At 38.3% G+C, this 27,536-nt stretch overlaps 1 long non-coding RNA gene across 1 annotated transcript; it reads right to left on the bottom strand.

The window, feature by feature from the left end:
• Nucleotides 1–17,057: 17,057 nt before the first annotated feature.
• LOC145667455 (uncharacterized) lies at nt 17,058–25,933 on the bottom strand. Its single transcript, XR_014127890.1, has 2 exons — nt 25,823–25,933; nt 17,058–17,198 (listed from the first exon to the last, which is right to left on the bottom strand). It is a non-coding gene; the product is annotated as an uncharacterized LOC145667455 (long non-coding RNA).
• Between the last annotated feature and the right edge of the window lie 1,603 nt (nt 25,934–27,536).

Here is a 27,536-nt window from a genome sequence, read left to right as displayed (position 1 = left end):
TCGTATTGTCTGGAAAGAAACGGCTAGGTGGAGCACGGACCCCTCCAAACCTTTGATCACGGAATATCAAAAGTGCACGTAACAGTATGTCAGATGTGTTTAAAGAACAGGAAGAGTTCCCACGAAAATTTGTGTATGGGCAATACGCAAAAAAAATGAACGAATAGTTTTTTTTTCGGAAAACGGTTTTAGGGGCCAATAGCCCCCATCCAAAATTTCGGAAATTGACGCCCGAAAAGCAAAAAGAAGTGTACCGTAGTGAATGAAATTGTGCACAGATATTGTAGACATGAAATGAGGGAATACGGGTTTCATATTTTCCGGGAATAAATGGTTGAATGGAGAAATCACACCTAAAAACCATTGATCACGGAATATCAAAAAGTTAAAAGTTAGTAACAATATGTCGGATGTTTGTAAAGGCTATGAAGAATTGCAACTAAGCTTCGTGTATGGAATAAACGAAAAAATGAAGGAAAGTTTTGAAACTATGAGCATGGACGATGTGCAAAATATTCAGGTATACGTTTTATTTATTTTCTGGAGAAGAACAGTTTAAGAGGGCATAATAATGCACGGGAAAATTTTGACAGTTGACGCCCGAAAGGCTAAAACAAGTAAACCGAAATGAATGAAATTGTACACAGATATTGTAGACATAAAATGAGGGAATACGGGTTTCATACTTCTCCTGGAAAAAGGAGTTGGATGGGGCAGGAACACTCCAAACATTTGATCACGAAATATCAAAAGTGGTAGTAACAGTATTTCAGATCTGTGTAAAAGGGATGAAGAATTGCTACGCAACTTTGTGTGTGAACAATACACAAAAAAATAAACGAATATGTTTTTATTTTCGAAGCAAAAACGGGTTTTGGGGGGCAAGAGCCTCCGTCAAACGTTTTGGAATTAGACCCAAAAAGGCAAGGAAAAGTGGACCGAAGTGAATGAAATGTGCAAAAACATTGTAAAGGTAAGATGAGGGAATACGTGTTTCGTATTTTCCTGAAAGAAAAAAATGTTGAGTGGAGCGATTCGTAAAAGTAGGCCTTTCAAGTTTTATAAGTGTCGTGTCTTCATCCGTTTTTTCGAAATTGGTATATCAAGTACAAGCACAAACAATATAGCGTATTTTATAGTATTTTAGGAGGAACGTTTAACCCTTATAATGTGTTTGCGCTTAAAAAAACGTGTCAATTTATTTCCAGTTTGCTGTTGATCTGCCAAATTTGAAGCAAAACGGATAGGGACACTTGAGAAAGACGAAAGGCCCTACTTTACATTGGGTCTACATAATATCTACACACACTTTCATTTGCTTCAGCCCACTGCTTCCTGAGCTATTACGATAATATTTACTTTTTTTTCGGATGGGGCCTAGGCGCCAGCACTGTTTTTCAGGAAATATTAAAACACGTTTCAATTATTGTTTTCAAATAGTCCCTATACGAAGTTTCTTTGCAATTTTCCAGTCTATACGAGGTTCTCACGTATGCTTATTTGCACTTTCGATATTGCGTAATCAACGGCTTACAAGGTCCATACCTCACTCAACCGTTTTTGTTTTCAGGAAAATACGAAACCCAATTATATCATTTTACGTCTACAATATCTTTGAACAACGTCATTCAATTCGGTGGACTTCTTGACTTTTGGGCCTCTAATTTCAAAATTTTGGGTGGGTATTTTGCCCTCTAAAACAGTTTCTCCGCAGAAAAAAACGTAATCGTTTATTTTTTGCGTTATGTCCCTACACAATATGTCGTTTCAATTTTTTATGTCCTTCAAGCACTTCTAGCATATTATTATTAGCACTTTTGACATTTCACGATCAAAGTTTTGGAGGGGTCTTGGTACACCTATGCGGTAAGGAAAAAAGAAACACATTTTCCCTCATTTTATGTCAACGATATCTGTGCACAATTTCAGTGACTTCGGTTCACTTAGTCTGGCCTTTAGGGCCACAACTTTCAAAATTTTGGGTGGGGCTTTTGCTCCCTAACGAAGTTTTTCCACAAAAAAGAAAATGTATTCGTTTTTGTAGTGTATTGTCCCTACACAATGTGTCGTTTAAGTTTTTCATGTCCTTCAAGCACTTCTGACGTACTGTTATTAGCACTTTTCATATTTCACCGTCAGTTTTGAGGGGTCTGTGTCAGACCTAATGAGTTTTCTTTTCTTTTTTTTTGAGGACAATAAGAAACCCGTATTCCCACCAGTGGCGACGAAGAAAAATTCGCCTGTAGAGGGATAAATGGTTGAGATCTTTTTAATTTGGCCGATCAGAGCTCCTTTAATTCTGTATATTCGACGATAACGGTTTGGGATCAGATATAATGTACTCGCCATGTAATTTTATTACAAAATGACGCGTGTCTGTTTGCTTTATTTTATAGTTCTCCCATATTAACTTTCTATTGATCTCTGATCCCTTGACTTAAAAGCTGGTCGATGGGATGACGGGCAAAAGCTCTGTTCCTGAAGGAAGGATATGTTTCCTGAATAAGATGCCATCTTTAAGTTCGAAGCACAGAGCCTCACGTTCCAAACTGTAATCCTGGTCTTTACTCCCCTCTAAAAATGAAATAATATCTTTAAAGTAAAAATCATTGCGCTGTTTTTCATTCAGAATATCGTAGAGTTGAATCGAAAACACTCTCGGATCCTGAAGGTTCTTCTGTTCGTCCTCCACGTCTCTTTCATCATTCACATTTCTTGACAACGCAGCAGCCAGAATTCATTTCCCTGGCACGTGCGTAATAGTTAATTGATACTGTTCTAACTCCGAAATGATGCCTGCAAACTTCGCTACGTTCTTCGTCTGACGGAAAAAGGTCAGTGAGTAACAGTCCGTTTCCAAATAAACATGCTTTCCTAATAAAAAAATACTTAAAACGATGCAGAGTAAAGACGATTGCAGCAAGTTCAATATTATATGGGTTATATCTTCGTTCATGTGGGCCAAGTGCTCGACTACGGAAGGCGATAGGCACCAACGGCGCACCCTCTTCATCCGTTTCCGGCTGTAGAATCACTCCCCTCTACCCATATACACTGCCGTCACAGTATACATGCACATCCTTCTTGGGATCGTATCTCATTAGTGTCGGAGCCGAAATGATTGCTTCTTTCATCTTCTCGAACGCTAGTTGATGTACAGCAGACCACTTATACGGAACGTCGTTCTTGAGTAACTTTAATAATGGTTCCGCGATTGTAGAAAAATCTTTAACATATGACCGTACAAAGTAAAACAACCCCAAAAAGCTCTTGAGCTGCTTCTGCGTCCTTGGCCGTTTATAATTCTTTACGAAATCTGTGACACGATTTGAAATTGATATTCCTTGTTTGGAAACTACGTCGCCCAAAAGCTCAAGAGAGTAATGGCCTAATTTAGTCCGGGAAAAGCTTCAACCCACGGTCTCTGAGTCTTTAAAACAATTTCCGCGTAGTTGATATAACTTTTTCAAATGAGTCTGCTCCCCAAACAACATCGTCTAGATTTTAATATACTGAGTCCTTCTCCAATCCTTCAGGCGTGAGCTTCATAACATCGTTAAGGGCACTAGGGCTAGTAACCAGACCCATGGGAAGAACTTTAAAACAGTATTGTCTTTCACCCGTGACTGAAAAGGTAGTAATAGTTTGGCTCCTATCCGTTAATTTGATCTGATAAAACCCAGACGTCAGATTCGAACTATTGATACATTTATGGCCACTGGAACGATCTAAAATGTCCTGCATAGAGGGTACAGGAAAACTAGATGGAATCACGTAAGAATTAACAGTTCTCATATCAACGATCGGCCGGAAAGAACCATTTTTCTTACGCACCAGAGTGATCGGAGAGTTTCAGTGTAAATGGCAATGTTTATTGCATCCTCTTTCAATAATAATTTGATCTGGTCGTTGATGGCTTCACGAAGATGGAAGAGTATAGTATATGGATTAACGGAAACAGGGTTAGGGTTCTTAAGTTTAATGTCGTGTTCGTATCCACGAGCTTGCGAGAGGTCATCAGGCGACCAGCTAAATACATCCTTAAATTTGTAATAAGCTCATATAATTGCCGTTTCTGATCAATACTCAGTTCAGGATTCACGTTAACACGGGTAACGTCAAATCTGGGATGTTCAGATGATTGAGGACCGTTAGCTGAGGTAACATTCGTGCACAGATGTTCTGTAACTCTCTCTACGGCTAGTCCCACGAACTTATTCTTGCACAATAAAAATAACTTGTCTGTGGGGTTCAACACCCAAATAAAAGAATTTACCTTGTCCACGAGTCACTCTTGATTAAAAAGACTGGCCACCCCAGAAACAAAATTTAGAGGCTGTAACCAATCTCTCGACCCCAACAAATCGTAACATTACCGAATGGGAACCCGAACCTTCAAGCGAGGCGGTAGCCAAGTGGACGACACTACTTTAAAAACTGGTTTGATCATAGTCGCAAATTCTGCAGATACATTATACATATGAGAAGACTGTACCTAGGTAGCGGAAGGTATTTTCGCAAATCGAGATATAATTAATAAATGTTCTTTCTGATTCAAATCGGCCTCATGTGCTAACAGAAAATCCTGTCCTAACAAAGAGTGCGGATAGCTAGGTATAACTCTAAAGGGATGGCAAAAGTATTCGGATTCCACCCGGAATCGAACCACAGCTATCTTACTTACAGGTAAATCCTACCTGTCACTCCCCTTAAAATACTAGATGTAGGAAAAATCTTAGCTTTATGAGGTACCATCCGTGATGAAATACGAGATATTTGCGATCAACTATCCAGGAGAATAGGGGTGTTCCCTCCATTCAGTCTAACCATAATATGTGGAGAAGCTTTTTCTACAAGGAGAGGGACTTTTATGCTCTTAAGAGTTGATGGTCCATTATCATCAACTCTCTGAACAAGTTTAAAGAGCTAAGGCAGGGGGCAGTTCGATGGTTTTCTTTGCCACACTTAAAACAAATAATGGGCTTCTTATTTCTACTCTGACTGTTATTATCTTGATTACTATTACTATACTCATGCCGTGACTGTTGCTCAAAACGCTGGTGGTTGTTTTGGCGAGAAGAAATAATACGCCTGGCTCTATTGTTATTATTGACATTGCGACGGAAGTTATTCTTTTGATCTGAATTCCTTTCTGCTTACTGTCTTTATGTTCCTATGTTCAAAATTGTCAGGGGAAAATTATCCTTTTCGGTACGATTAAGCGGTATCGGACTGATTATCGAAGTCGTCCAGATAAGGGCTGACAATATTTGTCGGAATGTTTCTTCTGCTCTACATCGGGAGTTTGTCGGGAATTACGAAATTAAGAAATTCGTTGGAGAGACTTAAATGATATATTTCGTTTAAATATTGTAAATTCTATTTGGAGTTAATCCAGATGACGGACTAAATTTATTTGGAATTTAAGTCACTATGAGAGTTTTCTTGTGATTCCTTGCGTCGTTGTTAGCTGAATTCTTGAACTAGCAATTCTGGTAGTAGTGAGACTGGAATGAACGGAAAGGTGAGTTGTATTTATCCAATTAAATCTCTATTTATTTTAATTTGGTAATTACAATGATCAAGTACGTATATGTGTTCCCTAATCTTGGTGAGGAAGTTTTAATTTTCATCCTTAATGTAATTTATAGGTATCGAGCTGATTGTTTTGATTATAAAACCAGGTCAATATTATATATGAAGGGTAAGGGGAAAAAACAAGGAATGTCCATGTGCGTACTTTTTCGGGAGCTTTGTCCTATCTGTTGGTGACTCTTGGTACTATTTGACTGTATATGCCATGCATACGTAGATGTACAAATATCCATGTAAAAGGGGCAAAAAATTTGATTAACCCTATTCTTTTAACGCTGTTTTCAATATTAAAACGCCGTTTTCTCGAAAATGCAATTTTGTGACATTCCTTCTTTTTTCCCCTTACCCTTCATATATAGCATACTTAATGAAACTACGTGAGAACATGCCCCTGTCTTGTCTAAATTAAGCTGTAGTGTTTGTTCATTATATATACGGTGCGTGCTGTGAGCCGCAGATACTAGAGGGCCTTAACATAACATTCAAATGTACGATTCGGTGGAGAAGAGCAGAACCAGCCGTAGGCCCACATATAGATATTAAGTACAGTTTGTGGTGTAATCCTTTCTCATAATAGTGAAACCGAAGGGCATACGAAAAATAACGCCCCTAACAAGACTATAGTACTGCCAAAATATCTTGAGCCATAGCCAAAAATGCGAACTAAGGCTCACACCCACAACACACTCACGCGTTAATCCTATAAGGGTTCAGCTGTTGCTAAGCGAGAGAGCCTGAGCAAAAGGGAGTGTAATTCCTTCAGCCGATGGCAGCGCTCGGAACGGAAGATTAGGAGTCATGTAAATGTGGTGTATCTATGGTACCATAATTTAATTTTCATAATTCTTTATAAAGATTACAAATAATAATAATTAGGTTTTCATTTAACTCCAGAATTGTAATCGTTTACAACAGTGATTTTGTGTATTCTGTAGTGAACCCAATGAAAATTGGATCCTTACAAATTATTTATAGGCTTTATAACTCGAGCGAAAAAGAAGCAGGTAGGCCTATCGTTGACATGTACAAGGCTATTTAGCATGTCGGCATAGTACTCAACTGCGTCCAACAGAAGAGAGCTAGTAATGGGTGAATTCTCGGGAAGATATTTGTCGGGAAAATTCCCTTGGAAAATTCCCGGGAAAATTCCCCAAAATGAGAATATTCCATGGAATTCATTTACAAACAGAAAGAAAATTGAATTATATTACTACTGTTGAGGATCCGGCCTCTTGGTTCGACCCCCGTTGGACCCACATTAGAGGAATACTTTATTTTCGCTCTTATTTGATTTATATAGTCTCAAGGCTATTAGAGCGTTCTGTATTATTTTTCATTTTCTGTTATTAAAATTAGCACACAAGGCAAACGTCTGAAGAAGTCCTTCACCTGTACCTTTAACTTCCGCTTATGCAGTCTATTGACAAACAGCAGTAATGCTGAATCCTGTCTACCGGTTCTAGCCTCCGCGATCAGCAATGAGGAAGATTTTCTACTGACGTTTGCTTCTTCCTTGTTTACTTCAGAGATTTTTGTCTTCCGCTTGGACATCGAGTTTTTGCCGGGTTCGATCCTGATGAGGTCGGCATGAACTGTGGACATCGAAGTGACGTCAAGGTGATGAGCTAGATGTAGGTGGCGTCTAGAGAGACGCCTTGACCAAAAAGGAAGATCGTGTGACGTGAAGGTGGAACCCGGAAAACGGGGTTGGAACAAAACTAGCGGACAGAGAGCTCTCGAGGGGGAAGGAGTGTGATCGTCGATGTAGGAACGAAATCCAGCTTGGGAACCTAGTAACCGAATCATGGACATCGCTCAACAGATAAGGGTAAAGTACCATTTTAGCCAATCAGAGTTCAAATACCAGACTGCATAACCACGTCCCTAAAATTTTTCATTATTTGCTTTACAATCCTCCTTTATGTTTGCTGTACTATATCCAAATATAAATTGTGAACTTTGTGTTGGACAAACACCGTGTGCGTGGGTTTTCTCGGGGTTCTCCCGTTTCCTCCCACTTTCTTCATTCCACCATTTCATTCATTACTCATCATCACCGTCTCCTTTAGCCTAACCGGCATAACTGTGGGACGTAAAACTCAAAGATTTCATCTAATTTTTTTTTAAAATATAAATTTGAGTTTTATTTCTAAATTATTACAACAGGAGTAGATTATTTAGAATCAAGGCCATATGTTGTTTAACCATTGCGTAGCTAAGTATACTTTACACTAGAGGTAAATTATCAACTCATTTGCTCGTTATGGCTAATATTTAGTGTACGATTTTCACATTCCTTCCGTGACTGGAAATGTCTTAGATCCAGTGTCTTTACATGGTGGATTGCGCCTAGGATCTTGATCACTGTGGTTTTCTCGTCAAATTGCAATGTTTACCTCCCAACTTTGTAAACAGTAGAAATGTTAATGTTCGGCCGCCCTACCACCCTCATTTTGGTTATCTTGTCTGGTGTTTGAGTCTGAATTGGTTGCTCTTTAAGTATAGTTATTTTTTTTACTTTATTTGTGTATATTTAGAATATTTTATGCTGCGCCAATTTGCCCAAGAGTGTGATGTTGTTGATGCTTGTAATGATTTAGATCTTAAGGAATATTTCGAACCAATTGTTACATCCTCTCCGGGACGAATTCATTATACGAGATAGTGCTTTGATCGCATTAAGCGAAACTTGCGTTTTTGGCAATCTATTTCTGATATCGAGTCTCCTTCTAGTAGTTCTTCGTTAGCTTTGTTATCCGATATGGCGGTTGCTGGTCAACAAGATAACCTAAGCGATCTTAGTCACGTTCTACGGCCTGAACCGTTTTGCGGGTGTATGGTCGATGTGCGGCACATAATATTGATCAGTTTAAGGTGTTGGCCGAAGTTAATAACTGGTCAGAACTAAAGGAGAAATGGATACTTGGCTCGTTAATGAAAAGCCAGGCATCATACTAGTTTGACACAATTTATAAGCAGCCGGATTTTCCGGCCATGTCCTATGATCCGTTCAAGAATAAATTTAAGGATGCCTTTAACAATGCTTTATTGCCGCAGTTAACGGAACACGAGATGCGCTCGAGGGAGCAGGCTTCTAATGAATCTGTTTTATCGTATGTGTATGCGAAGCGGAAATTAATTCTTCGGAATGATAAAGAGGCCCCAGTTCAGAAACAGACTCAATTAATAATCGATGGTATGATCCCTGAGCACATGCGCATCGCTATTAAAAAGACCTATGCTACGGTGGAAGAATTGGTCCAGTATTTACTAGACGAAGAAAGGGCTAGTGTTTTATTAGAAAGAAAAGCGATTGAAAAGCTCGTCAAAAAAAATCCTTTACTCGCAAAACCGCCTGTTCAGCTGAATCCACCTGAGAATAGCGAAGGTCGTGGGGATTTTGTTGTTCCGTGTCAGCAAGGTAATCGTTCACCTCGGACTTTAACCCCTGAAACTTCCGCTCCGCAAGTTTCTGCGGATGAGCTCAAAGACCAACCGGCTAACACACAGGAGCAATTGACCCAGTTGTCATTGCAAGGACAGTAAGCAGAAAGGAATTCAGATCAAAAGAATAATTTCCGTCGCAATGTCAACAATAACAATAGAGCCAGGCGTAATATTTCTTCTCGCCAAAACAACCGCCAGCGTCTTGAGCAACAGTCACGGCATGAGTATAGTAATGGTAATCAAAATAGTAACAGTCAGTGTAGAAATAAGAAGCCCATTAATTGTTTTAAGTGTGGCAAAGAAAACCATCGAACTGCCCCCTGCCTTAGCTCTTTAAACTTGTTCAGAGAGTTGATGATGATGGGCCATCAACTCTTAAGAGCATAAAAGTCCCTCTCCTTGTAGAAAAAGCTTTTCCACATATTATGGTTAGACTGAATGGAGGGAACACCCCTATTCTCCTGGATAGTGGATCGGAAATATCTTGTATTTCATCACGGATGGTACCTCATAAAGCTAAGATTTTTCCTACATCTAGTATTTTAAGGGGAGTGACAGGTAGGATTTACCTGTAAGTTAGATAGCTGTGGTTCGATTTTGGGTGGAATCCGAATACTTTTGCCATCCCTTTAGAGTTATACCTAGCTATCCGCACTCTTTGTTAGGACAGGATTTTCTGTTAGCACATGAGGCCGATTTGAATCAGAAAGAACATTTATTAATTATATCTCGATTTGCGAAAATACCTTCCGCTACCTAGGTACAGTCTTCTCATATGTATAATGTATCTGCAGAATTTGCGACTATGATCAAACCAGTTTTTAAAGTAGTGTCGTCCACTTGGCTACCGCCTCGCTTGAAGGTTCGGGTTCCCATTCGGTAATGTTAGGATTTGTTGGGGTCGAGAGATTGGTTACAGCCTCTAAATTTTGTTTCTGGGGTGGCCAGTCTTTTTATTCAAGAGTGACTCGTGGACAAGGTAAATTCTTTTGTTTGGGTGTTGAACCCCACAGACAAGTTATTTTTATTGTGCAAGAATAAGTTCGTGGGACTAGCCGTAGAGAGAGTTACAGAACATCTGTGCACGAATGTTACCTCAGCTAACGGTCCTCAATCATCTGAACATCCCAGATTTGACGTTACCCGTGTTAACGTGAATCCTGAACTGAGTATTGATCAGAAACGGCAATTATATGAGCTTATTACAAATTTAAGGATGTATTTAGCTGGTCGCCTGATGACCTCTCGCAAGCTCGTGGATACGAACACGACATTCAACTTAAGGACTCTAACCCTGTTTCCGTTAATCCATATACTATACTCTTCCATCTTCGTGAAGCCGTCAACGACCAGATCAAATTATTATTGAAACAGGATGCAATAAACCTTGACATTTACACTGAAACTCTCCGATCACTCTGGTGCGGAAAGGAAATGGTTCTTTCCGGTTGATCGTTGATATGAGAAGTGTTAATTCTTACGTGATACCATCTAGTTTTCCTGTACCCTCTATGCAGGACATTTTAGATCGTTCCAGTGGCCATAAATTTATCAATATTTCGGATCTGACGTCTGGGTTTTTTGATATCAAATTAACGGAAAGGAGCCAACATATTACTACCTTTTCAGTCACGGGTGAAAGACAATACTGTTTTAAAGTTCTTCTCATGGGTCTGGTTACCCTTAACGATGTTATGAAACTCACGCCTGAAGGATTGGCGAAGGACTCAGTATATTAAAATCTAGACGATGTTGTTTGGGGAACAGACTCATTTGAAAAAGTTATATCAACTACGCGGAAATTGTTTTAAAGACTCAGAGACCGTGGGTTGAAGCTTTTCCCGGACTAAATTAGGCCATTACTCTCTTGAGCTTTTGGGCGACGTAGTTTCCAAACAAGGAATATCAATTTCAAATCGTGTCACAGATTTCGTAAAGAATTATAAACGGCCAAGGACGCAGAAGCAGCTCAAGAGCTTCTTGGGGTTGTTTTACTTTGTACGGTCATATGTTATAGATTTTTCTACGATTGCGGAACCATTATTAAAGTTATTCAAGAACGACGTTCCGTATAAGTGGTCTGCTGTACAACAACTAGAGTTCGAGAAGATGAAAGAAGCGATCATTTCGGCTCCGACACTAATGAGATACGTTCCCAAGAAGGATGTGTATGTATACTGTGACGGCAGTGTATATGGGTAGAGTGGAGTGATCCTACAGCCGGAAACGGATGAAGAGGGTGCGCCGTTGGTGCCTATCGCCTTCCGTAGTCGAGCACTTGGCCCACATGAACGAAGATATAACCCATTTCATCTTGAATTTGCTGCAATCGTCTTTACGCTGCACCGTTTTAAGTATTTTACTATTAGGAAGGCATTTTTATCTGAAAACGGATGTTACTCACTGACCTTTTTCCGTCAGACGAAGAACGTAGCGAAGTTTGCCCGCATTATTTCGGAGTTAGAACAGTACCAATTATCTATTACGCACGTCCCAGGGACAACGAGTTTTTTGACTGATGCTTTGTCAAGAAATGTGAATGGTGAAAGAGATGTGGAGGACGAACAGAAGAACCTTCAGGATCCGAGAGTACTTTCGATTCAACTCGACGATATTCTGAGTGAAAAACAGCGCAAGTATTCTTACTTTAAAGACATTATTTCATTCTTAGAGAGGAGTAAAGACCAGGATTACAGTTTGGAACGTCAGGCTCTGTGCTTCGAATTTAAAGATGGCATCTTATTCAGGAAACTTAGCCTTCCTTCAGGAACACAGCTGTTGCGCGTCATCCCATCGACCAGTTTTTCAGTCAAGGTATCAAAGATCAATAGAAAGTTAGTATGAGAGAACTATAAAATGAAACAAACAGACACGCGTCATTTTGTAATAAAATTACATGGCGAGTGCATTCTATCTGATCCAAAACTGTTATCGTCGATTATACACAATTAAAGGAGCTCTGATCGGCCAAATTAAAAAGATCTCAGGCATTTATCGCTGTAGAGGCGAATTTTTCTACGTCGTCACTGGTGGGAATATGGGTTTCTTATTATCCTGAAAAAAAGAAAAAAGATTAGGTGGGACACAGACACCTCCAAAACTGTTGGTGAAATTTCAAAAGTGTTAATAACAGTACGTCAGAAGTGCTTGAAGGACATGAAAAACTTAAACGACACATTGTGTGGGGACAATACACTAAAATAAACGAATACGTTTTCTTCTTTCTGTGGAAAAACTTCGTTAGGTGGCAAAAGCCCCACCCAAAATTTTGAAAGTTGATGCCCTAAAGGCCAGACTAAGTGAACCGAAGTGAATGAAATTGTGCACAGATATCATTGACATAAAATGAGGGAAAACATGTTTCCTTTTTTCCTGGGAAAAAGAATACCGTATAGGTGGGACCCAGACCCCTCCAAAACATTGATCGTGAAATACCAAAAGTGCTAATAATAGTCTGCCAGAAGTGCTTGAAGGACATGAAGAATTGAAACGACATATTGTGTAGGGACAAAACGCAAAAAATAAACGAATATATTTTTTATTTTCTGCGTGGAAAATGTTTTAGGGGGCAAAATACCCACCCAAAATTTTGAAATTAGAGGCCCAAAAGGCAAGAAGTGCACCGAATTGAATGACATTGTGCAAAGATATTGTAGACGTAAAATGAGATAATTGGGTTTCGTATTTTCCTGAAAAAAAAAACGGTTGAGTGAGGTACGAACCTTGTAAACCGTTGATTACGCAATATCGAAAGTGCAAATAAGCATACGTGAGAACCTCGTATAGACTGGAAAATTGCAAAGAAACTTCGTATAGGGACAATTTGCAAAACAATAATTGAAACGTGTTTTAATATTTCCTGAAAAACAGTGCTGGGGCCTAGGCCCCATCCGAAAAAAAGTAAATATTACCGTAATAGCTCAGGAAGCAGTGGACTGAAGCAAATGAAAGTGTGTGTAGATATTATATAGACCCAATGTAAAGTAGGGCCTTTCGTCTTTCTCAAGTGTCCCTATCCATTTTGCTTCAAATTTGGCAGACCAACAGCAAACTGGAAATAAATTGACACGTTTTTTTATGCGCAAACACATTGCAAGGGTTAAACGTTCCTCCTGAAATACTATAAAATACGCTATATTGTTTGTGCTTGTAGTTGTTATACCAATTTTGTAAAAATCGGATGAAGACACGACACTTATAAAACTCGAAAGGCTTAATTTTACGAATCGTTCAACTCAGCATTTTTCTCTTTCAGAAAAATACGAAACACGTATTCCCTCATCTTACCTTTACAATGTTTGTGCACATTTAATTCACTTCGGTCCACTTTCTCTTGCCTTTTTGGGTCAAATTCCAGAACGTTTGACGGAGGCTCTTGCCCCCAAAACCCGTTTTTCCCTCGATAATAAAAACGTATTCTTTTATTTTTTTGTGTGTTGTTCATACACAAAGTTGCGTTGAAATTCTTCATCTCTTTTACACACATCTGAAATGCTGTTACTACCACTTTTGATATTTCGTGATCAAATGTTTGGAGGGTTCCTGCCCCATCCAACCTTTTTTTCCAGGAAGATATGAAACCCGTATTCCCTCATTTTATGTCTACAATATCTGTGTAGAATTTCGTTCATTTCGGTTAACTTCTTTTAGCCTTTCGAGCGTCAACTTTCAAAATTTTCGCGTGGATTATTATGCTTTCTTAAACTGTTTTTCTCCAGAAAATAAGTCAAACGTATACCTGAATATTTTGCACATCGTCCATGCGCATAGTTTCAAAACTTTACGTGGGGGCTTTTGCACTCAAAAACTGTTTTTTCGCAGAAATAAAGAAAAATCATTATTCCTTCATTTTTGCGTATTGTCCATACACGAAGCTTAGTTGCAATTCATCATAGCCTTTACACACATCTGACATATTGTTACTAACTCTTTTGATATTCCGTGATCAAAGGTTTGTAGGTGTCCGTACCCCATTCAACCATTTTTTCCCGGAAAGTATGAAACCCGTTTTCTCTCATTTCATGTCTACAAAATCCGTGCAGAATTTGATTCACTTCGGTACACTCCTATTTGCTTTTCGGGCGTCAATTTCCAAAATTTTGGATAGGGGCTTTTGGCTCCTAAAAGCGTTTTTTCCGCAGAAAATTAAAAAACCGTATTCGTTTATTTTTTGCGTATTGTCTATACACAAAGTTTCATGGGAACTTTTCCTGTCTTTTAAACACATCTCACATACTGTTACTTTCACTTTTGATATTCCGTGATCAAAGTTGGAAAGCGTCCGTGCTAACCTTTTTTCCCAGACAATACGAAACCCGTATACCCTCATATTATGTTTACAATATCTATGCCAAATTTTATTCATTTCGGTTCACTTCTTCTTACCTTTCGGACGTCAACTTTCGAAATTTCCGGGTGAGTTCTTATGCCCCCTTAAACTGCTATCCCGCAGAAAATAAATAAAACGGATACCTTCATATTTTGCAGATCGTCCAGGCGCATAGTTTCGTTGCAATTCGTCATGTCTAGGGATGCGCACGAGTCGAGTCGAGACGAGATTTAAGCCTGTCTCGACTCGTCGCGAGAAAATGTTGTCTCGACTCGCGTCTCGACTCGAAGATATGTTGCTGTCTCGACCTGTTTCTCGACTTGACAGTCTCTGTCTCGACTCGACTCTAATTCGAGTCGAGACGTCTCGAAATTCGAGTCGAGACAAGATATACGAGTTAAAATATACACACACATGAGCCAGACCGTTATGACTACCTACCTAATTGTTAGTATGTCCACCTTTTGGCACGAATAACAACGGCAACGTGTCTTGGGATGGTCTCAATGTTTCTCAGTGGGTCGCTGGATAGAGTTGACACCACATATGCATACACAGGTCATCTAATTCCCGTAAATTCCGGAGAGGGGGTGATGATCCTCACGTCACGTTCAATCACATCCTGGATTCAACCGATTGGGTTCTGATCCGGAGAGTTTGGGGGCCAGCACATCACTTTGAACTCACTCCATCACACTCCTGGCCATGTGACATAGTGCATTATCTTGTCGAAAAATGCCACTACCGATGGGAAACATGGCCGTCATGAAGGGGTGTACGTAGTCTGCAAGCAGCCTCTGACGCCTCGACCGTCATGGTGCCTTGCTCGAGCTCCACTAGACACATGGATGTTCACCTGAATGGTCCCCATTTTATAATTAAGCCGCAGCCAGCTTGTCTCCGTCCCGCAGTACAGATGTCGTTTTGAACACGACGGATTCGCACCCTCACATCGTCACGATGAAGAAGATATTGCGATTCATCAGACAATGCAACGCTCTGCCATTGTGCCAAGGTCTAGTGGCGATGGTCACGTGTTCATTTCAGTTATAGTTGCCGATGTCGTGGTGTTAACACTCGCCATCATTAGGAGTGTTCGGTGCACTGTGTTTAGACTAGTGTTGTGAAGGCCTGTGAAAAAAACGGAAATTTTGGGTTAAAAACTTTTTTTTATTGTTTTCTTGAGCCCGGGAAAAAACGGAAAATTTGTGTATTATCAGAATCATCATTTTTGTTAATCACAGAATCATTTTAGTTAATATGTTAAATCAAACATATATTTCATAGAGATATCTTCTATGTAAAAGTCCGGAAATTTTGAAACCATTAGAAAAAAAATCATTTGCAATACCAGATCAGCGGCCTTGTCGAGGTCCAAATAAACCATTTAGAAGCTCTTTTGAAGCGTAAGGTAAACTCATTAGGTCAGGGAAGTTTGGTGGATCATGTTCCTGCGATCACCTTTTCACATAATGTCACGGTGAATTTGTCAACTTCATTTTCTCCTTTTTCGTTGCTTCGTGGATTCGATCCATATCTTGAACATCAGGCTATAGTTAATGGACCGTGCAATCACGTTCCCAATGAGGGCCGTTTGGCGACGTCGCAGAAAATTAGGAAAAGAGCTCAAGAGAAGTTGTAGGATCGTTTCTGTACGACCGATAAGTCGTACAATCAACGGCACGTAGCTGTCATGTATAATATTGTACAGTGTGTTTGGATTTATAACCCTACCAGGAAACGAGGACACGCCAAAGAATTCTCTGGTCATTATTTTGGACAAGGTATTGTGGTAACAGAAGGCAATGGAAACGCCTACTTCGTCAAGTATAAAACATCCAAAGGGAGAGAGAAAATTCAGTCGATTGTCGTGACCAGGTAGAAGCTGTACTTTCCAGACGACCCTCCACCCCAGGACGCCGATCAGCTGGAGAACGTCTCATGTGTCCGTCAGGAAGATCAAGACGGTAGCTACCGGATAGAAGACGCCGAAGAATTTACTCTTGTCACGAAACTAAAGGATCCAGTTCAATATGTACACGTTACCGATGCTGTGGAATTACCAACTGTCTCGTCTGTTCAGTTCCCGAAGTCCAATAGAAAACCACTATATAACGTCAATGAGGATATCAATAATAAAGTTATCATTTTCTATGCGGACATCGCTAATCTAAAATGCGACGCTGTGGTTAACGCAGAAAATGAGACACTGACGCCTAGATCTCGTGTTGATGGGGAAATTCATAGAGCCGCCGGAGAGCAGCTCCTTGAAGTTTGTAAGAATCTTGTTTCGCTCTGACCGGGACAAGCAAAAATGTCACCAGGTTTTAATCTTCCAGCAGCTAACGTGTTACTTACATGTGCTCCTAGCGACAACAATAAACGCATTTTGAGGCAATGTTATTTGAACTATATGAAATGTGCTATTGACAATAGTTGCTGGACGCTTGCCTTTTGTTGTCTAGGCACTGGAGCGTTTGACTTTGATAAGTTACAAGCAGCAAAACTAGCGTTATCGACCGTTCGCAATATGCTCGATACGAACCTAAACGATTTTGACAGAATTATCTTTTGCCTTTTTGACAAAGACAATAAACAAATCTAAGATGAGTACTTTCCTCTCAACTTTCCAACAGTAGTGTAAGGTGTGATTACTAAAAGCCTTATTTTATGTTAGTACCTTGAACTTGTATGATTCCTGAGAGGAACTGCGATCTTTCTCTAAGAAACCATGTTTGGATTTAGTGCAAGACATAGTTACGTAGTAAAATGTTGTAGTCACGCTGCTTGCTACGTAGTATGCTCGTTACAGGAATTTTCCCTATATCTGCAAAGAAGGGAAAAGACTATTAAGATACTGACCTATTTTTTAGAGATGTTTACTACCTTATCTCTATTTACATACTTTATATACGAGTATACATGTACATGATAGATTACCCTGATTTAAGTATTTGACGTCAAAACCTTTTTTTCCCTGACTTGACTTTTAGTTATCTTGAATCTGTCTAATTTACTGGAATAGGTACCATTTCCAGTAACTCCAATTTAGACAATTTTCTCAGGAAGAGTAGTTAAATTTCTGTCGAATCTCGAATGTGAAAACTACAAACATTATTTTATGTTTGAATACTCGTTATTGGCATATACTCTTGCATGAATTTTACCGATGCAGTCGATTGTTAAACCCTTTCTCAGCATGTTGAATTTCACCGATTTAGACGATTTTGTTTTTCTTTTACTCAAGGTATTGCATTTCTTGTGGATAGTAGATAATTTAACATGATAAGAAGTTCCTTTTTGATAAGCTCTTAATGTTATTTGAAAGTGGTAGAATTTACCTTACATGACACATTAACTTATCTTTGGAAACTTTACTTCAATAATACAAATTGAGAGAAGAGTTATGTACCTGATACATGAGTTCAATTAATGGTATATTGATATATAGATACGTTGTTAGTGCAAGGCGTGGATATTACATGGTAAAATTCAAATCATAAGTATATTAAGAAGTGTAAGTATATATTGGTTTTTCTAGAAACTTGTAGTAAGAATACAGTGAATATATTTTTTTCTTTCCTTGCAATATTATTTATATTCGGATATTTTTAGTTAAGTACGTTATACAGTTGTTATACATATTGTGGTAATTCATACGTGATCCTTGTGATAATAGTGCGTATAGTATATGTTTTCTTTGTATTTTATTTGTTCCAGACGCTGGAGGTTTTGATATTAATATCTGTCGTATCAGCCTCCGTAGATGTATCGATATCTAGCGGGTTTTATTTCAATGAGCTCCATGGGCATATTTTGTACCAGCATGCAGTTCCTCTATTATTTAATGTGAATTTTTCTATTTCCTTAAGCCTACTCATGCTTCATCTTTGTTTAATACTATGCATTGTAATGACAATACTATTTATTCAGTTCAAACTTGCAGATAGCATCTAGTTTGGACGTATTACATACGCACCTGGAGAATAATCTCTTAACTATTAACGAACCATACAGAACCAAATTTCATTCACGCAATACTCTTTCCATTTTTAATGTGGTTGGGTCTTTGTTTAGCTGGTGTTGCGGTCTAGCAACTCACAGCCAGTTATCTGCCTATTAGCAGAAGCAGGACAAAATTCAATCTGTTGTTCTTCAACTACAAGAACAATTGCTCCGTAATTCAATTTTTATACATAATGCATCTGCAGCCTTCACTGATTTCCTATCTCAACTTGGAAAGAATTTTCAGAAAATTGAGAGTTTCTCGAAGACACTTTTGGATCAGACGAAAGTTTTAGGTAAATCTGTACAAAACCTAGCTGATAGCAATCAATTACAATTTTTTTCGTTACTTGGTGAAATTTACCAGCTGTCTATGCATATTTTAAAATTCGTAATTGATACCAGACCTCTATTCAGAGTTGTAGATTAGGCAAGCTTGATCCAACACTTATTCCTTATAAAGTTTTGGAAGCTCAATTACGTATTTTGGAGGAATCTTTGACCCACAAAAATATGTTACTGGCTACCCCATATCTAATGTTGATGTTTACTACACGTTAAAGTTATTGTCATGTGATATTTTTGATTCCTCAATTTTTTTTCACTTAAAAGTTCCCTTGCGAGAGAAATATGCCTATTTTAATTATATTCTGTCAAAGCCATTCCGTTTGGCTACCATAATCAAACCTCTTCGATTAGTATATTTCCCAGTTACGTTATTTTCTATTCTCAGCTGTTTGCTTTTTCTATCGTGGGCTCAGATTTCTTGTCCTGTAACATACAAGTGTCGAATTTGTGTAAAACTCCATCTCACATTACTGTGTCGTCTCAATTGGCCAGATGTTTATATAAAGGATTTTTTCGATCTACTGTCCACGACATTGTGACGTCCTGTTTGTACGTTTGCCACGATAACGTGCATAGTCAACTATTGGAACTACAACCGCACACTTTTGTTTTGACTCACCCTCCTCCTACGCTACAATTGGTCTCTGTGACAAATACCTCCCTCTTGGAAGTAAATTTGGATCACTACTCATTTCATTACCGTGTGATATCACATTAAGTCTCTGAACATTTATTCGCAAAACCGATATTTCATTGTTTTTTTAATCAGATTTCATCGCCTACAGTTGTACCATTTATACCCTGCCTTTTTAACGGCTAATAATTTTGTTCATTTGAACCAAAATTTTAATCCCACGAAATATTTAATAATTCTGAATTAGTTAACCTCGATTGGAGATATACTATCCCTCATCTTAATTTGTCGTCGTATTCTGTTACACCAATTAAATCTTATACGTCTATCTACTATACGCAAAACTTTGTGCCGTTATTTTAAATATGATGGAACATAATTTTAACTTTAGCGATTGGCTACCTATTGTACCGACATGACTTTTTTCTGTGTGCTCTGTGCATTCGCAGGGCAAATGCTGAAGGTATCTCTCTAGATCAAGACATACTGTGGATACTGGTACACGCTATTGAGATTTTGCTACTTCTGTTTATTCTATTTATATTTTTTAAACTATATAAACGACGTTCTGTGTTCAAACGAAGTGTGAAAGCTCAACGTAGTAATAGTTTACGTTACCAGCACCTGTAACTTCATCCGATAATCAACGACTTGCAGCATCTACTTCGAATCCAGTCTCATATCTTAACGATTATATTCCTTACTTCTGATTAAGGAACATTATCGTTTTCGTTTATATATAGTGGTTTGTGGCTATTATGATTTTATTTACCTATCATATTATTAGATATATATTTATATATGTATTATAGTAGTTTGAGTTAGTGATTATATCATTCATGCACTATTTTATGAGTACTTTCTATAAACTTAGTGAATGTAAAGAAGAAGATTTTGATAAGAAATTGCGAAGCCATTACCTTAACTCCCTGTGTGCGCATGGTTTCGACGCATGTTTCTTTTTTTCTTTCCTCGTCCCTTCGCACTTGCATTTTGGAACCTTTTGACGTTGGCCTTAATTGTTATTGGCCGAAGAATACATTATGAGTTGTATGTTAACATTATTAGTACCGTTACTGTGGAAGGAGTTTTATAAGTTGAAACTTCAATGATTTATGTTTTGTTAGTAAGATTCTACGGCACTCAGTTAATGGCTACCATTTGTTGTTAGATCTGGAACTAAGTTATTCTAGTTAGAGGATTTAATATGTCGTACAAGTTATTTAGAACACAGATTAGCATTGTGAGTAGACACATACATTTACTAGTAATTAGCTGTGTTATGAACATTTTGCGAAGCATTCATGCGGCATGCAGTTTACGTAAGGATGTATAAAATATTAAGGTTATATAAGTTTTGCCCCGCATCGGCTCTTCGTATCTGTAAAGAAGCAACGGAGAAGAATTAGTTGAATGTTGTGCTTAATAATATATATGATATTTATTATTAATATGCACACATGCTAGTGCTCGTGAACTTTTGTTGTATATTTATTCTTGTTGTATAATTATTGTTGTGATCAGTGCACAAGCCTAAGGATATCCTCTGAAAGGTTTTCGGTCAAAAGAGAGGAAAAACTTTTGATGGGCATGTTTGAGTTACATGTGTGTGTGCACGACGTCCCCTAGACAAAAATGGTGAAATCCGTTCAAAAATAGAATTACTGGTTATCTTCTTATACAGAAATGAAAGAACTATCGAACGTTATAATTCTAACATAGTATTCTAACAATGAAATAAACAGCAACAGAAATTCGTCACAAACGTATATTTAGAATTTTTCAAATATTAATATCATCGATTTTTTATATATTACAGAATGAACTAGTGGAATTATCAAGTGACGGTTCAAGTGTTCCATCGATTGAATCAGACAAATCAGGTGAATGCAATATACCTAAGATTGATTCAGTTGCCAACATTAGCAGGCCTAGTAATGGCCGCTTATCTACTAACTCTAAGAATGTGTCACCATGTCCTCACTGTGGAAAACATTATTTGAATTCCAGAGGATTAGCTATACACATAGGTAAAAAGCATCAGTTTATAAATGGGGACGGAGATTGTTGTCATATCTATAATAAGAGCTATCCAGATTATAAAACTAAAAGAACTAACATCTCTAACCGCAATAAAGACACACAGGATTAGACATTGTGTAACTTGGGCAAAATATTAATATCATTAAGATCCTCAACACATATTTTAAGACGTGTCCTTCGAGGTGCTCGAGCTGCAGTTGCTGATGCACTTGCCAATGTGTTACATCAAGTAACCATTTCAAATGACGAAAGAGATTGGATCAACATGTTACTATTTCCATTAGTTGCACTAACTGCTCCCAAAAAATCTGAAAATGTAAAAAAATTTACCTCGTGGGTAAAACAAAGAGTTCGTCTTTGGTGTGATGTAGGTATGGATGCCTTAACCTGGCATCCAACAAAGATCAGGAAATCTCTTCCAAAACAGAATGTTTCCAATCTTAAGATTGTAGAAAACAAACTTGCAGATGGTGACATCCGTGGAGCAGTCCGTCTACTAATGTCAGATGATAGTGTTGCAGCCCCTGACATTTCTGTGTTTGAGACGCTATTGGAGAAGCATCCAGGCCAGCCTGGTGAATTTACTTTACCGAATTTTCCAGATGACTCAAACAACTCTGAAGGAGTTTCAATTAATGAAATTAAGGTAGCTATTAATTCCTTTCCATCTGATAGCGCGGGAGGTCTCGATGGTCTTCTCCCTTCGATTCTCAAAGATCTCCTATCCTGTCAAGTACTTGAATCGAAGGAAAAGCTCTTAAAATCATTATGCGATCTGTTTAATTTAATTATTTCAGGAAAATTTCCCTTGGAAGTTCGGCCATTGTTTTTCGGAGCTAAACTTACTGCTCTAAACAAGAAATCTGGTGGAATTAGACCTATTCCCGTTGGTAATGTCTGGCGCAGAATATCAGCAAAAATTATATGCTTCAGAACACGGGAGCATTTTAAGAACTTTTTGTCTCCCCATCAACTTGGTGTTTGTACTCCCAACGAAACCGAAGCAGCTGTACATGCAACCAGGGATTATTTTTCCTCTATTCACAATACTCCTAAGGCTATCTTAAAACTGGATTTTCGCAACGCATTTAACGAGCTTCACCCGGACTCCATGCTCACTACAGTGTTTAATGAATTTCCTTCAATCTATCCATATGTTTACTAATGTTACGCTCAATCCAGTGATCTATTCTTAGGTGAAGACACTATTTCATCCCAGAGAGGAGTACAACAAGGCGATCCCCTGGGCCCAGCACTTTTTGCTGTAACCATTCATTCCTTAGTGAAATCGATCAACACTGAATTAAACATTTGGTATTTGGATGATGGAACTATCGCTGATGAACCTGAAGTAGTTCTTTCAATTCAAATTTTTCAAAGTGTGAAGTTGGTTTTCTTGGCTCAGACAAAGCCAAATTCGACCTATTATTTAAAACATTTGACGAAACTGCCCCAGGAATACGTCTCCTAACTAACCAGGATGCTTGTCTTCTAGGCGCCGCTCTCACAAAGGAAGCTTTTACCAATGTCCTGTTAAGCAAAATATCGAAGTTAGAATATTTTTTTCTCGTCTCGCCTCGATTTCTGTCCATGCAGCTTTCTTTCTTGTACGTGCCTCTTTGTCGATCCCTCGTTTAAACTACTTCTTACGATGTTTTCTTTCTTGGAATGAGACTCCACTACTGGGAAAATACGATCATATCCTTAAAATGGGTCTGGAGTCAATTTTAAACTGCTCCTTAAGTGACGAATCTTGGATTCAAGCATCCTTACCTGTGAGATTAGGGGGTCTTGGTATTCGAGGATCCGTGGATATGGCGATTCCTTCCTTTTTAACGTCCTACCACGGATCTCTTCGTTTAGTCGAGGCTCTTCTTCCGCAAGGTTACCACCTAGACCCAGATTGCACAGTTCAAGAAGGCTCTACCTAATGGAAAAATTTAACAGATACAGATCTTCCAGAGATTAACAAAATAGGTTCTCAGGATCTTGGTACACACCAATTGCAGCGCATTTTCATGAACTTCTCTTACAGTCAGTTATTGCTTTAGAGGATAAAGCCAGGATTCGTGCTGCCTCATCCCTACATGCTGGGGCATGGTTGAATGCATTACCCTCCCCACCATTAGGTCTTCATATGACTAATGAAGCATTTCGAATCTCTGTCGCCTTAAGATTAGGTGCAGATATTTGTGAGCCACATCGCTGTCCAGCTTGCGGGGATCAAGTTACCAACGTGGCCTGCATGGCCTGTCATGCATGAAGAGCATGGGTAGACACGCTAGACACTCCTCTGTGAATGATATCATTTTACGAGCCCTTACAACAGCTGGAATTCCTTCAATACGTGAACCTTCAGGATGTTGTCGTTCTGATGGTAAACGACCTGATGGCATGACATTAGTTCCTTGGTTGAAAGGCAAATCACTAGTATGGGACTTTACGTGTTCAGATACATTTGCCCATTCAAGTCTCCCTTTAGCTGTTATGAATGCTGAGGCGGTTGCTAGTCGTAGAGAAGTAGAAAAGCAAAGGAAATATAACAGTCTCCTTGAAAATTTATTTTTGCTCCAATTGCCATCGAGACTAGTGGTGCTTGGGGATCTGCAAGCCTTGATTTTATTAGAGAAGTAGGCACACGCATTTTTATCGTTACTGGAGATATTCGTTCAACATCTTTCTTAATACAACGCATATCTATTGCTATCCAACGTGGCAACGTGTCGTCGGTTCTTGGTACCTTACCACATGGAAAAGAACTACAGGGTGCGGCACGTAAAACCGGCCCGTCGTAATATTCTGGTATATTGTGTTTTTGGCAACACTTAAATAATCTACCTTCCTACCAAGAGATGGCGTGTCGAGGGTCGGGTCGACTTACGTGACCTGCAGCAGTCACGTGCAGCCGCAGCCAGTGAAACTTGTCGAAACCAGTTGAGAAAAGGCCTCGTTGTGTTAAGCCGGGTGAGTGTCAGTGTGTGATAATGCCGTATTCGATACCCGAGCGTGTTGCCATTGTTGAAGGGTTCATTCTCACTGGATCTTTTGTGAAAACAAAGAATTTGTTTCGGGAGAAATTTCCAGGACGTTCTGTGCCAGCAAAAAGCACCATTCAGGATTTGATTGAAAAATGGCGATTCAAAATGCTCCCAGGAACAGATGACCATCTGTCTGCACACCTGAATTAAAGATGCAGGTGGAGGAGATAATGACAAGAAGTCCTCGAAAGTCAACCAGGAGATTGAGTCAATAGGTTCATGCGAGTGAGAGAAGTTGCACACGTGTTTTAAGGGGACTGAAGTTAAAACCGTACCGGATAAGTGTTCACTTTACGGGCCGGTTTTACGTGCCGCACTCTGTATATGAGATATTTCTTCTCTAACACAGAGGACAATACTGAACATTTGTACAACTGGAAGACGTGCTATGCAAGTAGGGTGTGGTGTCATTGGATGGCGTGGAAAGGCAGGCAGTGGCACTGGATGTGATGCCGTTGATAGGTGGTTTTCTACCCCTTCCTCTGGTTCGACTATCGAAATATGTTTGCTGTTGACTTAGTTATTTTTTCTTAATTGTTTCATAAATTTATTTAATAAATTACTTTGTTAGTTTGTTTATTTAATCGATTTTATCATTTTGTCAAAGATTATTTATGTCTAGATGTGTAATTTATTAGTAAATATGCAGATTCGGAATAATGAACTATGTAATAAAATTAAAATTTTCTACTTGAATATTGATTGAAATTATATAATAAAATAATTATACATTTTTATATTGTATCTATGGTCAATTTAATCTACAAATCTTGTGATATTAAATAAATCTTAAATTTGTTTATAAAAATATGTTAAAACAAATCTGTAAGAAGAAGAAAAAACTTGTAATGAGAGAACGTATTAAGATAAAAAAAAAAGATAGATTGATGTATTAAGTTCCTGTCATAAAATTGTTATTGATGCTTTATAATTGAAAAAGGGTGAAAATAATACTTTACGAATATATATATATATATATATATATATATATATATATATATATATATATATATATATATATATATATATATATATATATTCGGACACTTTTTTAACATTACGTAATATACAGTCAAGTCGTATTAGTGAATTGTGTATCTATTTACATATTTTACCTGTATTCTGGATGAAAGTTATTGTTAGTTCTTTTACGTTTTATTTAAATATTTATCCACACTGTAAATATATCAAGGAAATGATTCCGATCTTCGTTTTCACTGTGTTCTACATTGAACTCATGAACTATATTCTGAATAATTGCCACGTTTGTTTTTGTTGATTACTACGCTCCAAGGCTTGAAATCTACCATGGCACTGTAGACATTGTAATAACATGCAGTTATTTACATGTATATTTTTATTTTATTAGTGCAAGTCACTTACCTGTTTTTCTTCTTTTCTCTGTTCCTTCCTCGAAAACTGTGTCAGTATGACGAAGCAGCTTCTTGACCTTGGTAGACGCAATACTAGCTCGCATGCTTCCCATCCTCACCGTAAGAGGCACCACTGGCTAGCTCGCTTCTCATCCAAACAAACGGATCCTGCCATCTGCAAGGAACTGCAAGGACTCAACTCGACTGCTTCATTCTCCAATCGCCTTCGTTTTTTTCTTTCCTCTCTCCTTTGCGTTATATTGAGCTTGCGTTTCCTTTCTTTTAAATTATCTTCTTTGTCCTTTTCAGATTTCAAGGTTCGACCCATTCATTTGGAAAATGCTTTTTCTATGATGGTTCTGCACCTTTTTTGGAGGAGGGGAATGTTGAGGATCCGGCCCGTTGGTTCGACCTCCGTTGGACCCACATCAGAGGAATACTTTTTTACGCTCTTATTTGATTTTTGGTGCCTTCCATTTCCACTCAGGCAAAAAAATATAAAATTGTACCATCACCATCTCAGATATTGTTGAAACTTTTTTTATAGCAACTAGACATGTTTTTAAGAGACCCATTTTTTTTTTGTTTTGTCGAAAAAAATTTTCCCGCCAAGTAATGGGCCATCAAAGACGGGGAGTACAATTTATGAATTGTAGAAGACATGGAAAATGGTCAACTTCGGAGCCTCACCATTCGGCTATGGAGACAGGTAGAGCTATAATTCTTGTTGTGGTATGTACATAAGAATATAAATAAACTATATTTTATTATAGTTTGGTTTGCGCATGCGTATCTTTTTGTACATAAATTAACAAATGAACGTAAATTTATCTGAAAAGTCGAAGTTTGCGAATTTGTTTCGAGCACTTCCGGTTCGAATTTTAAAATTCTGTTTTCACGGTTGGTAAGACCTGGTTACCCGCTTTCCGAAAAAAAAATTGTATCGCTTCTGTGTGCAACCGTTTTGTCGCAAAAAATTCGAGAATTTGTAAAATTTTCAAAAATCGCCATTTTTGGGCGCCATTTTCTCGAAAACACCATCTTTTAAAATTCTGAAATTTTGTCAGATGGTTCAACTTTACATGAATAATAAACACACCAAATAACATTCTCGACCAATGCTTCATGAATTAACTGCAACCTTTTAAAGTTAGCGAAGTTTCGTTAACTTTGATGTCACAGTTAGCAACACTGGGAACAATAAAAGTGCAATGATTTGATGATGTTTGTGGTTCGCATTCATTAAATGAAGAATAAAAGGTTTTCTTGACTGTTTTTTTTTCATTATTTTGATCAAGAAGGCTCTCAAATAGTAAAATGGGCCTCCCCCTACTCCTCCGTTTTCTTAAACCGAAATAATCTGAGGTGGAAATTACGATTGCGAAACGCACAAATTTCAAGTTCACTTACCTAAAATGGTCTTCGGAAACAAAATTTCACTGATTTTCTGATTTTTTTTTTACATGGACCAAACTTTTTTTATTTTAAATATAAATAAAACCGATCTCAGAGTTTGGAGCTCGTAGCTCTAAGTAGCAGTATATCCCCCTCCCCTTCCAGAAGTCCGTTCTGGATCCGCCTCTGCGTGGCACATTGTCTATAGTCACAAATGCTGAACGTCCATGTGGAAGCATAAACAGCACTTCAACTTCACGTAATTCATGATTTATTCATATTTCTGCTCCGCACCACTGGTTATCATACATATATGTATGTAACAAAAG

This window comes from Thermobia domestica, chromosome 13, assembly GCF_964235325.1.
Source record: "Thermobia domestica chromosome 13, izTheDome1.hap1.1, whole genome shotgun sequence".
Lineage (NCBI taxonomy): Eukaryota > Metazoa > Arthropoda > Insecta > Zygentoma > Lepismatidae > Thermobia > Thermobia domestica.
This window is presented reverse-complemented; position numbering and strand designations above follow the sequence as displayed.